A 13667-nucleotide genomic window follows, 5' to 3' on the forward strand; every position below is an offset into this window, starting at 1 on the left:
GCCATAGCCATTCGTGAGTAATCATCCATGAAAATTGCAATGTACTGATAACCTGAAGGGTATGTTGCTGGGGAGATTTTTCCCATCAAATCAGAGTGAATGATCTGCAGCGGTCGTTTTGCTCGTCCTCGTTCGTTTTTAAAAGGCAATCGTTGTATTTTGGATAAAGCACAGACTTTACAATCTAGAATCGATCGGTCAAACTTAACCTTTTGGAGTTCTTCATTTTCAGTCCAGATCGTTTGAAGTTTTTTTAAGTAATTAAGGGATGCGTGGCCCATACGTACATGCCACAACATTGCTTTATTAGATTTAATAAAATTATTATAAGAATCCGTAAACGGTGAATCACAATCCAACAAATCAACCGAGGGCAATTCGTCAATATTAACAATTTTTCTATCCAAAATCGTTGTATCAAAATTTGAAGTTATTCGTTTAAGATAATCTTTTTCAATTATTGATTTCTCTGAGGTTTTCTCGGTAGTCTTAACAGTCGTTTCAACGGTTGTTTGATCAATCATTTTAACAGCATCGTCTTTTTCTTCCTGAGTTTCCTGACTGTTTATTTCTTTTATTTTCCCTGTTTGTTCATATTCGAGTCGTTTTTCAGTTAGTTTCTCACTTTCACCCTGAACTTCCGTTCTCGACTCACAAGTCTTCCCGATATCATGCATTTGTTCTTTTACTGATCTTTCCTCAGCATTTGTAGCTAAGTTTACTGTGGGCGAAAGCTCGTGAAATCGTTGCCCATCGTTCAAATCCTGTTTTTTGTTGATTTCGAATTCAATTATCCAATAAGGACTATCGTATATGCCCGAAATAAATGTTTCATTTGTTTCGGGGTCATAAATATCAATTCGTTTATTGTCCAAGTGTATGTTCCACCCGGCCTCCGCAAAGCGTCGTAAAGATAACAAATTTTCTGATAGTGATTTAGAGTAAATGACATTATTCAATACAAAGGTTCTTTTATTTTTCGTGTTAGTAAGTAAATACAAGTGTCCCTGACCTTCTGTAAGTAAATTTGCCTTTTCGTCTTTATTTGCACATTTAATTATACTAATCCCTACATCGCTAAAGTTTTTAAGAAAATCTTTTGAGAAAGTCAAATGTTCAGTGGCTCCCGAGTCCGCCACAAAAGTGGTAGACTGAATATTTTCTGTACAGTCGTTAGGTTCTTCTACAATCGTCTCTCTCCCGGTCGTAAGTAAAAATAAAGCATTATACATACCTTTCTCCATGTTTTCTTTGTCATTTGCCTGGGATGCAAAATTCGCCTTTGGGACCGTGTTCGCTCCAGTTTAGGATTGTTGACGCTGGTTACCGCCGTTGGGATTAGTTTTATTCCATTTGTTTAAGCTTTTGTTCCCGTTCGTACGCCCTCTGTTGTTTCTATTAAATGTTCCTCGCTGTTTGTTGTAATTTCTGAACTGGTTTCTTTGGCTCTGAGGCTTGAAAGATTGTTTATTATTGGAATGTAATCTTTGATCATATCTTCCATTTTCATCACGTCGTTTTCCTCCGCGTCCTTGACCTGACTTGTTAAGCCTTTGCCAGCAATCTGCCGCTTTGTGAGTGCCAAATTTGTTGCATTCATAGCATTTTTTGAGACCTCGCCCTTTTCTCGGGCAGTCCTTTTGAAGATGACCATAGTCATCGCATTCGTAGCATCGTTCGTTCACCCATCGTTTCGAACGTGCTGCCGAGAAAGCAGATACAGTCTTCTTTGAAGTAGTTGCATTTGCTCGATTAGCTTCGGCTTCAACTATAAATGATTTAAGTCCGTTGTACTATAGGTTAGTCCTTTACCCGTTTGATTTTTTAACATAAAGTCGAGTGTTTGGACTTCTGGGAAAACAGGCAATATTGCATTATAAAAGGCGTCACGTTTTTCCTCGTCAGAGAGCGGAGTTGAATCCGGAATATTTTCATAACTTCGTATCAACTCTTCGAACCGATCCCAGAATTTCATCGCAGACTCGTTTTCTTTGTATTCCATGGAATACAATTGCCGTCTTATGCTAACACTGGTTAAATTTGTCTCGCATCGTTTAAACTCTTTCAACACGTTAAGAATTTGTTTAGGGTCTTGAATACTTAGAATCTTAGAGTGATATGTCTGATCAATTCGATTAATTAGAATATCTCTAACACTGTGTAAATGTTTTTCTTTAATTTGATCGTTTGTTCCTTTTGGGGGAGCTATTTTTTCGTCTATAACGTAAAGTAAATCGTTGGTACGCAATTCTGACTTGAAAAATTCATAAAAGTGTTCAAACTTTACTTGGGGACCTAACTTGTAATCTCTTTTTGTGCTATTGTTTTTATTGACAACCTCGATTCGAATAGCTTCTTTTATTTGATCAGCCATATTCGAATTGTTAGCCTGCGTGGTTTGTTCCTTTTCCTGAGCACAATTTTTCGGAATGTTTGTGTCTAAGTTTAGTTTGTTTAGTTCTTCACGGAAAATGTTTCTAATCATATCTTCTGAAACTACTGAATTTCGAAATTCGGGTGTTGAAGAGTTTACCGCTGGCATATTGACAATTGACGTTATTCGCGGCTTTGATTGATCGATTCTTTTAACTGCTTTCTCACTAGTCGTTTCCACCTGTTTAGCTTTTAATAATTTTCCAAACTCAGTTTTAGCTTCTTGTTGCATCTGGATTGTTCGATTCAGCATGTCCTGTAGGGCTATATATTTTTGTGTTAGTTTACTGGAATTCTCTTTTCCTGCGAGATTAGACACAAAGAAGAATTAGCAGATTTGTTCAAGTTTGATTTATCGTTACTTTTACACTATTCGTTTAGTTATTATTATATTATTATTCGAATCAACTGTTCGTTACAGTTTCGTTGATTTTCTGTTCGTTGTTCTTTGTAAAGATTAGATATTCTTAATACCCTGCGATTCGTTATTCATCGAGATTAAACAAGGCATGTTTTGAACAATCTCGCTAATTTTACCTGAGTTCTGACCGTGTTCGTGAATCTCATCTGAGGCTTGAGCTTCGAAGTTTTCCATAATAGCCACAGTAGTCACTTGACCTTTTGGTTTTTGTGAACCGTCGCCGTCCTCTCGGTTTTGCTCGCTATCTGCCATATTATCTTCCGCCACTACGAAAGTATCGTTTTCCTCTGTAAAAACACGATTATTTACCTTTCGTTCAAATGTCGCAGTCGCAACACGTCGTAATGCCTCTTTATAGTTCCTGTTCTGACAGATAGGAGACTATGCTTCTGAATCTCGATGCCGCACAGCAAGCACCAAAAATTCGAAACAAATCACACTTCCATGCATGCTACTATCACACACTTCTGTAATGATTCTAGTGACAAGAATCCTCTCCACAGTGAACACAACTGAGACAGAGAATCCAATCACCCGAGAAGCAGGTTTCTGTGTCTAAAGCTGATTCAAATCTTAAAATCAACGCTATTCATTATTACTCGTTGTTTTCTGGATCCCTCGCAAGCTTTCGTTTTCTCTCTCTCTGTTTAACAAGTGACTGGTTCATTTACGACGGTTGTCAAAACAAAAATTAAAATAATCAAATAATTAACATTTATTGATTTATATTGATTACGTTCTTGTAAACTATTGTACCAGATCGTTTTTCGTCTAATCGTTTTGTTATTTTAGTACTGCCGTAAATAGAATAATCCATTTGATTTACTATTCAATTGAATGCTCGTTCGTTTCCTTCTTATTCCTTAATGATTCCGTTCGTTTAATGATCAATATCTTTAATTTCATTAAGATAATTCAATAATGTCGATTTTATTTTGATCATTAGGTTTTATTGTTACGTGGTCTTATTAAACTTGTCGAGTTGACTATTCGCACCGGAACAATCAAGTTTCCTACGCAACGCTGTCCCACACACAGACGCAAAACAAAACAAAAACACCGGCATGCAGAAACCCGTACCGCGCTGTATCAACACTAGAACCCACCCGACGACACCGAACTTTCTCGAATTCCATGAGTCCACTAGAGCATCGATAATAAAACAAAACGCACACACTTTCGTCTTACGATATCACTCGTCTAAGTTACATATATCTATTTTGTTCTAAATATATGCTTGATTCATTGTCTTTCATTGGTCTCTGCATACCAATGTGCCTACCATATTTTTACTTTCGTACAATTAACCTTTTACACAATTGCATTTTCCTTATTTTTTTTTTCATTAAATATTTACGCGTTTATTGATTATATCAAGCAATAGCTTTTATGTTATACTTTACCCATCCGTTGAGACAATTTCTATTTCTGAATCGCAGTTTTCCTCGGTTTCAGCGGCCTCGTGGCCTTCTAGAATTTTCTTAAGCCTCGCTCTTCTTTCCCCTTTCTTTGCCTACTTATATCGCTCGCAAAGAAAAAGGCAATTAGTTAGCGCAGCGGAAGCGTGCTGGGCCCGTAACCTCTTGGAAATTTCGGTTGGGTGAGGAAAAACAAGAGAACAAAATCTTCTTTCTTCCAAAGTATATTTAACACGTCGTTCTCTAGATCACACAAACGTACTGACTACATAAAACACTAGAGCGCGCTCGTGGCGACAAACTTAAACAGGGCGAGAGAGATAGGTTGCACCGAGCAGTGCTGCCAACCTTTTCATTCCAACATAAAATTTTAATAATCAAATGTTTTTAATAATCAAACATTTTTAAACTGCAAGCGAGGGACAAGCAATATCATCTACAGCATGTATCCTTAAAATACTACAATCTTTTCTAGCAGCACTAGCCACTAGCGTATAATTTGTCTGCCGACATTACTACTTTCTTCTGCAGCAACACATAAAATGTTGAACAGTTTTCTCGAATGGTTGTAATAACGTCTGTATGTCCTTGCATTATTAATTCGTTAAGGTATTGCTCACATTCTCATTCTATTAACAAAATTTTGAAAAAAGTTATAATATTTTTAATAATATTTTTAATAAAATTTAAAACTATTAATTTAGAAATTACATCTTCTGACCAAAAGCGTTGGTCGAAATTAATAATGTCTCGATGATTGATTCGAAAAAGTGCTGTGTGAATCCGACAAAACGAGTTGGCTCACGGTTTTTTCAATGTTCATATCGGTAAAGACGTTATATATTGCCAGTTACTGTCGATTTAAGCTGCTTTAACTGTTATTCTATTCACTGGCAAAATAAATTAATTATTCTGATTTTTAATAATATAAGAGAAATAAGACCGTTTTATGTGACCGTTATACAATCAATCAATATTAAATAAGCCGTGTACGATCCGAGCTTGGATCTTAATAGCTAGCCTAATAATATTTTTTATGTATAATCACACGTATATTTTTTCCAATCTTAATAAATTGCGCGCTGACTAACTTGTCAGACTTACAACACAGCTCCTGTTAGAGTAGTAAATTCTTTACTATTATTTAAATCGATTTAATTAGAGGGGTGTGAGGGGATTTTATTAATCCAATAGGAGCTGTGTTGTAAGTTTGACAAGTTAATCGGAGCGTATTATAGTTGATTAAAGTTGGAAAAATATGTAAATATAGTATATAAAAAATATTATTAGGCTACTATAAAATCTAAGCTCAGATCGTAAATGGTTTATTTAATATTGATTAATAATATTTTTGATAAAAAAGCCGCCTAGAACCTAGAATGGAAATATTGGTTTAATTCTAGTTCAGACTATAGCCACATATACTTCTTCTGAATAAGAAAATTTTAGCTTTTTGCGTTTCAGATACCTAGAACAGCTAGAGTTATTTACACCGTCTGTCATTTATGGTGACCAGGATATAACAAAAAAGAAGAGCATTTTTGTTACTTAAAAAATAAAAATAAATTTTTAAAATAAGGTGAAGAGAGAACATGCAAAGTTTAACGTTATTCACTTTCTTCGTTTCCCTATAAAAAATTCCTGAAAAATATATATTATAAAGATCTTTTAAATCAGAATACCTTCGTTAATAATTCTTTACATTCTCTTCCTGACAGAAGAGATTTTACCACTTCTCAATATAAATATAAATTTATCTTGTTATGGTTTTATTCGATTATTCCGGCGTTTTTATATTTGTGATTTAATTAGATTATTGTTTACTTTGTTTATATTATTAAATAATTGTTTAATGTTTTAGTCTAGACTAATGTTTAATGTTTTAGTATGTAAACTTGAACATTAATTATCATGTTTTTTTATAATTATCTTCTTCTATCGTAGTAATCCGTTCCGAAGAAGACTAAGTACAGTCGAAACGTTAAGCATGTGTATTGTTTATTTAAGAAATTGTTTTTATTTTAATTCAATATCTCTCTGTTGTTGCTCGTGGCCGCTTATAAACATTAATAGCTAATATAAATTTAATAAGAGTAAAAAGAACATTATGAACTACTTTTTTTCTCGATATAGTTAATATGTAATTATTGTTATGCATTTCAATATTAAATTTAAATACTATTATGCTAAAGTAAAGGTTTTTAATGTAAGACTTTTTTTTATATAAGAGCAAATTTGCCAGAACGGGGATTTCTATACATTACATTTACGAATTTTTATGTTTATAAATATTTTTTTAATTAATTATAATTGCAATCTTTATATTTATAAATTTCAAATATATATATATATATATATATATATATATATATATATATTTCTTTATTTATTTATAAACAGTCGCACCCACGAGTGAAAGAAAATAAATAAAAATGCGATCTTGTTTACCTATGTGGAAGATTTGCATCAAAGACCGAAAAGATTTCTTTACACAAGTAAATTAATTGACAAATAATAAAAAATAATCAAGTATACGATCGCTTACAAATTAATAAAAATTAAATTTTTAGATTTCCGAAAAATCCAGAAATATGTAAAAAATGGGTTGAAATTTGCGGATTGCAGGAGACAGATGATGTATCCCATTTGTTTCTTTGCTCACTTCATTTTAAAGTACCTCGGAATTTAATTGTACAAGAAAAATGGAAACTACCTCTTGGTATTATACCCAACTTAGATATTACTGATGTCTCAACAACAAATGTAACAACTTTACCAGAAATATCTTTAAATCATCCACCAATATTATTATCAAATGTGCTAAAAGATAGTACTAATATACCAAAATCAATTAAAACATCTTTAAATATATCTGATGATATAAATTGTGATCGTGATGTTCCGTCAACATCAAAGGTTTTATATTCAAGTAAGTTAAATGTAAATTATATAAAAACAAATAAAAATACACATTCTTATTGCAAAATAATACGAATGTTTTTGTAATAATGCTTTTGTAATAATAAATATTTTATAGATTCTGAAGAGGACTGCTATTCTCCTCCGAAAAAACGCTTTTTTGCAGAACCTAGATATATATCAGAAATCAATAGCTTTGATGTTAGTACACCGAGAAAAGCGAGGAGAGTAATTAAATTTATTAAAACAGAGGACGAAAAGAAACGCAAACAAATAAAATTTTTACAAGACTAAAATAGAAGGCTTGTAATGCGAATTGCTAAATTACAGGATTTAATGTCTCATTTAAAAGAATCAAGTTTAATTTCTGATGATGCTGGAGATCATTTAATGGTAGAGTATATGTTAAAATAGTAATAATACATATTTTTTGTAGAGGAAAAATGGAGGTACATTTGAACAATCCTTAAATTTTGACATTACATATTCTATATACCATAATTAATAAGTTTACTAAAATATACCAAAATCGATGCCATTAGTGTCTATTAATATCAATAATGTCCTATTAGGTGACTAATTCCTGAATTAACACATTTTTCATGGCATGCTACAATATCAAAATTTAAAGGATGTTTAAATGTACTCAATGTTCAAATGTGCTCTTCTCTTCCCTATATATTTATACATGCCCAACATGATCTTCAAAATATTGAACTTATTACAGTATATTTTATATATTAATGGAAATTTAGATATACAATTTAGATATATGAATTTAGATATACAATTAATTATATATAATTTATATACAATCAACATTTTACACAAATCATATTATATACACAATTATATTTATATATTTTTTATTATATAATTATAACGAATTAAGTAAATCAATGTATTAATTATACAATTTATATACAATAATACATAATAAAAAATTAAACAAATTGTATTATGTATTGATTAAATTTAATTTAAAAAAATGAAATAAGATATATGCAATGCTGAGTCAAATATATGCTTATTTTTATTTTTTATTCCTTTTAGAATATATTACCAGAAACTGTAAAGGCAATAGTAACAAGAAAATTGAAAAAAGGTGGTAGTTATTCTCCTGAAATACGTAGTTTTGCATTAACACTTCTATTCACCCAAAGCATATAATTATGTACGAAAAACGTGGAATAACTTATTACCAAATCCTTCGACGATACGGAATTGGTATCGTGTAGTCAATGGATCTCCAGGTTTCACGGATGAAGCATTAAATGCCATTGCATTGCATAATAATAATAATTCTAAACCTCTTATTATTAATTTAGTTATAGATGAAATGGCAATAAGAGAAGAGATGATTTTTGATCAAGAAAAATTTCATGGTGGTATTGATTTTGGTACGTTAGAAAATGAAGAAAATAATGCAAATAAATCTGCTTTTACAGCTAAAAATGCTTTAGTGTTTATGGCAGTATCTCTAAATGATAGTTGGAAAGTCCCAATTGGATATTTTTTAATAAGATCCTTAAATGGCACAGAACGCTCGAATCTGTTAACGCTTGCATTCGAACAATTACATAAAATAAATTGTAAGGTATTTTCTATTACTTTTGATGGTGCTCCAAGTAACATCAGCATGTGTACTGCTTTGGGTGCAAATTTTACATATGGAAGTGATTTTAAACCATATTTTACAAATCCTGTTACATCAGAAAAATGTTATGTGTTTTTCGACTTTTGTCATATGATCAAATTAGTAAGAAATGCTATAGGAGACAAAAAGATTTTACAAACATCAAATGGTGAAAAAATTGAATGGAGTCATATAGTTAATCTTCACGAATTGCAAGAAAAAGAAGGTTTAAAAGCTGCTAACAAACTCAGTAGCAAACATATAAATTTTCAAAATAATAAAATGAATGTTAAATTAGCAATACAAACTTTAAGTGAAAGTGTATATAAATCATTCATGTTTTTGTTAATGTTACCAGATCCTGCAATAAAACGTCAATTTGCTAATTGCAAAGCAACTGCAGAATTCTGTTTGAACTTCAATAACATGGGTGATATATTAAATTGCAAAAACAAATTTTCCCGGCATAATTTTAACAAACCATTAACTTCTGAAAATTATACACAATTACAAATACATGCTAAGAATTTTGAAAACTATATTAATACATTACAGGATGAAACAGGTACTCCCATATTAAAAACTAACAGAAAAACTGGATTTCTTGGACTAATTATATGTTTAAGAAATATTTTTCCTTTATTTGATTGTTTAAAATCTTTAGGAATGACGTATTTATTAACATATAAATTGTCTCAAGATTTTCTTGAGACGTTTTTTAGTGCTATACGAAGTCGTGGTGGTTTTAATAATAATCCGAATGCTTTGCAACTGAAAAGTGCATACAAACGTCTATTAATCAGGCATGAATTAAAAGAGTTTGATAACGGCAATTGTCTTTCTGATAGTTTAGAAATTTTACATGTATCATCAAATTCAAAAATGTTTAAGTGTCCCATAGCAAATGAAGAAATAGATAATACTGATGAAAAAACACTCATTTTTGAGCATGATTATATAAACACATTTTGGCAGCTCACACCATATATAGATAATATAGTACAATATATAGCAGGATATATTTGTAATAAATTATATAAAATTATAACTTGTGATTTTTGTAAAAATCAATTATTGGGTGATAAAATGCCTTTGTTATCAGAACTAAAAAATAGAGGGCCATATTTAAAACCATCTGATGATGTATACAGGATTTGTAAAATGTCAGAAACAACTATCCGGCAATATACAAATAAATTGCGAAAAAATAAAATTAAACAATTTTTAACAATTACTATATATCGTAGATTATTATCTCCATTTTCTAGTGATGTTATGCAAAATCATATATTATCTCAAGATGTACTTGACAATCATAGAACACAATTGTAAACATATAATATCATTATACATAAACGTAAGACTGTTTCACGAAGCCAAAAATATGTCTATCAAAAATAATTTTATTCGTCAAAAATATACAAAACTTATTTTATTTAGTCATCAATAGTTTTTATGTATTATGTTTACAAATGTTTATAATTTTAGTATTATGTAAAAGTATATAGTTTTAGTATTATTATGTTATTACTAGTTTTAGTATTATATACAGATGCGTACATATATTATATAAAAATTTTCTTTTCGTTTTGTTTTTATGTCACTTTTATATTTTTTATTTTTGTTTTATAGCAAATTATTTTATATAATTTACATTTTTGTTTTATAGCATAAGAGAGACAATAAAAATAAATATTATAACTGTATTATATTGTTTCTTCTTTTAACAGATAATTTTTAAATCTTATTATTAAATACAGCTTTTTAAGTCTGCGGTGGATTTGCAAATGCTTCGAAGCATTTTTCTTCTTCTTTCTTTTTTTACTGGCAGTGCTGAAAATATATAGTTTGCGTCACGTAACTATAGATTTTCAGTACTGGCAGTGAATAAAGGAACACAGCCAGAAAGAGAAGAAAGATTTGTAGCGTCAAGTCAACCCCACCAAACCGGTTACGCCAGCGCATGCGTATAACGTTCGTAGTACATGATCACCTATATATATTGTATGTCTATCTCACTTTCTCGGCGTCGCTACCGCCTATTGTGAGGATACGCCACTAGCAATATAGGAGTATTACATATATGCCTTAAGTACCGTCTTAAATGCCCTCTAGATTCATAGTTGAAAAATAAGGCGGGATTTAAGCAAACGCTCAAGGCGTACCTTATTCAAGATGATCTTATTTGGGAATGTCTTGATGTGATTCATAAACACATCTAAGCATGACCTTAAGGCTACCTTATTTAGTGTGAATTCATAGTCATTTAAGACCATCTTATTTCACAAACATATTACTAATAGCAGAGAGAAACCTGAGAGCGGCCATCCGGCTTCGGGGGACGTCTGTCCTAATCTGCCCTCTGAGAAAGTGGACGTCAACTACGGCGTTACGCTCGGTAACAATCAGAGAGGACTCGGGTAACGATACATGGGTTCGTATCCATGCTATGGTTCGTGTCCGAACTACTCAGATGGAGGGGATATGCTGGTCGCGCAAGCCTTTCCTCTGTCCGTGTACGCTAGGCCCTCGGCAAGCTTCGAGCGGGGAGAGAAGGGCAGACATACGATCTGCTGTTTCTCTTGAGCTGTGACGTTGCCGCTTTGCACGGGCCGGCTTGCCGGCTATACCACGATGCCACGCATTTCGGGTATCGCGTCTCGTGTCTCGCCAAGTGCCGAGTCCCGAGTTGACAAATCGACGATACGCTATACCCGCTATATACGTTACATTTGCTTGTATACAAATTTTAATTTTTATATTTATAATTAAATAAATAAATATATATATATATATATATATATATATATATATATATATATATGTATGTATATATATTTGAAATTTATAAATATATAAAGATTGCAAATATAATTAATTAAATAAATATTTGTAAACATAAAAACTAAAATTCGTAAATGTAATGTATAGAAATCACCGTTCTATGCTTTTCTATCTAAAAAAGTCTTACATTAAAAACCTTTACTTTGCATAATAAATTTTAAATTTAATATTTAAATGCATACCAATAATTATATTATTAACTATATTGAGAAAAAAATGGTAGTTTATAATGTTTCTTGCACTCTTATTAAATTTATTTTACCTATGCATGTTCAAGCGGCCAAATTACGAGCAACAACAGAAGGATAATTGGATAAAAATAAAAACACTTTCTTAAATAAACGATACACATGGGTAACAGTGAGTTCTATTATAATTCTCGTATAGTTCTGAACGTGTTCTAACGTTTATTTCTAAAAAGTTCTGACGATAAGCATTATTTATTCATATTTTAAATAATTTTTATCGACCAAGAGAGACGCATTTACGGGTATGTGGGTGAGACGCTGTAGAAAATCTCGGAGTTCTGGCTTATATAAAATATTTTTCGTACAGTTCTAAGCATACTAAGACAATTTCTAAAGAGTTCCGGGCATTGGCAATGTTGTATAATTTTTAAATAAATTAATAACGCACGAAAGTCAGGAATTTATCGAGAATAGGGTCTTTCTCGAGCGATAAGAATGATTTAAAAAATGAATAAATAATGCTTATTGCCAGAATAAAATGGGACAACGTTAGAACACGTTCAGAACTACACGAGAATTATAGCAGAACTCACAGAACTGCCGAAATACGGCCAGTTTCTCACCTTATTTTCGATAAATTCCTGATTTTTGAGCGGTATTAATTTATTTAAAAATTATACAACGTAGCTAGTGTTTGCTAAAGTTAATAAACATATATATACAACGTAGCTAGTGGCGGGAATTCTTTAGAAAATGCTTTAGTATGCTCAGAACTATACGAAAAATATATTATATAAGCCAAAACTCCGAGATTTCGCACAGCGTCTCATCATCTTCTGTCATGATTACTTTTCGGTTAATATTAATTTTTTTAAATATAACACAAAGATTCTAACGCTCGGAACTCTTTAGAAAATGTTTCAATATGCTCAAAACTACTCAAAAAATATTTTACATAAACCGGAACTCCGAGATTTCAACTGGCGTCTCAACCGGTATACTCGTTGCATTGTAATTTTTTTTTAGTACCTTATAATTAATTTTTTTGCTTTTATATGGCAGAACTCTTTATAGAACTGTTATAGAACTATAGATCTTGCAAAATCTGATGAGATAAACTCTTTATAGAACTGTTATAGAACTATAGATCTTGCAAAATCTGATGAGATACAGTGGTGGAACTTGTGTAGGACAAAATGAGACGCTGCGTGAACATAGCGTCTCAGTTTGTACTGACGCGTTTTTTGAAAGAAGCCAGAACTCTCAATAATTTGTGAGTTTCTGCAAAATGAGGCGATAGCTTCACACACACGTTAGGAAGAGAATGTATAAAGAATTATTAACAGAGATATTTTAATTTAAAAGATCATTAAAATATATATTTTTCAGGAATGTTTTATAGAGAAACGAAGAAAGTGAATAACGTTAAACTTTGCATGTTCTCTCTTCACCTTATTTTAAAAATTTATTTTTATTTTTTAAGTAACAAAAATGCTCTCTTTTCTGTTATATCCTGGTCACTATAAATGACAGACGATGTAAATAATTCTAGCTGTTTTAGGTATCTGAAACGCAAAAAGCTAAAATTTTCTTATTCTGCAGGAGAAGTGTGGCTATCGTCTGAACTAGAACTAAATCAATATTTCCATTCTGAGCGGCTTTTTTATTTAAAATATTATAACTTTTTTCAAAATTTTATTAGTATTTTATTAAAAGAAAATGTTTATTCTAGTTCAGACGATAGCCCATATCACTTATTCTGAATAAGAAAATTTTTGGTTTTTACATTTCTGATACCTAGAACAGCT

General features: G+C 31.4%; 2 pseudogenes; one reads left to right on the forward strand and one right to left on the reverse strand.

The window, feature by feature from the left end:
- Positions 1–1264: 1264 nt before the first annotated feature.
- Positions 1265–3106, reverse strand: LOC139809601 (uncharacterized; annotated as a pseudogene).
- A 3617-nt stretch (positions 3107–6723) lies between these two features.
- On the forward strand, positions 6724–9935 carry LOC139809602 (uncharacterized; annotated as a pseudogene).
- The last annotated feature ends 3732 nt before the right edge of the window (positions 9936–13667 follow it).

This window comes from Temnothorax longispinosus, chromosome 3 (genome assembly GCF_030848805.1).
Source record: "Temnothorax longispinosus isolate EJ_2023e chromosome 3, Tlon_JGU_v1, whole genome shotgun sequence".
In the NCBI taxonomy this organism is placed as follows: domain Eukaryota; kingdom Metazoa; phylum Arthropoda; class Insecta; order Hymenoptera; family Formicidae; genus Temnothorax; species Temnothorax longispinosus.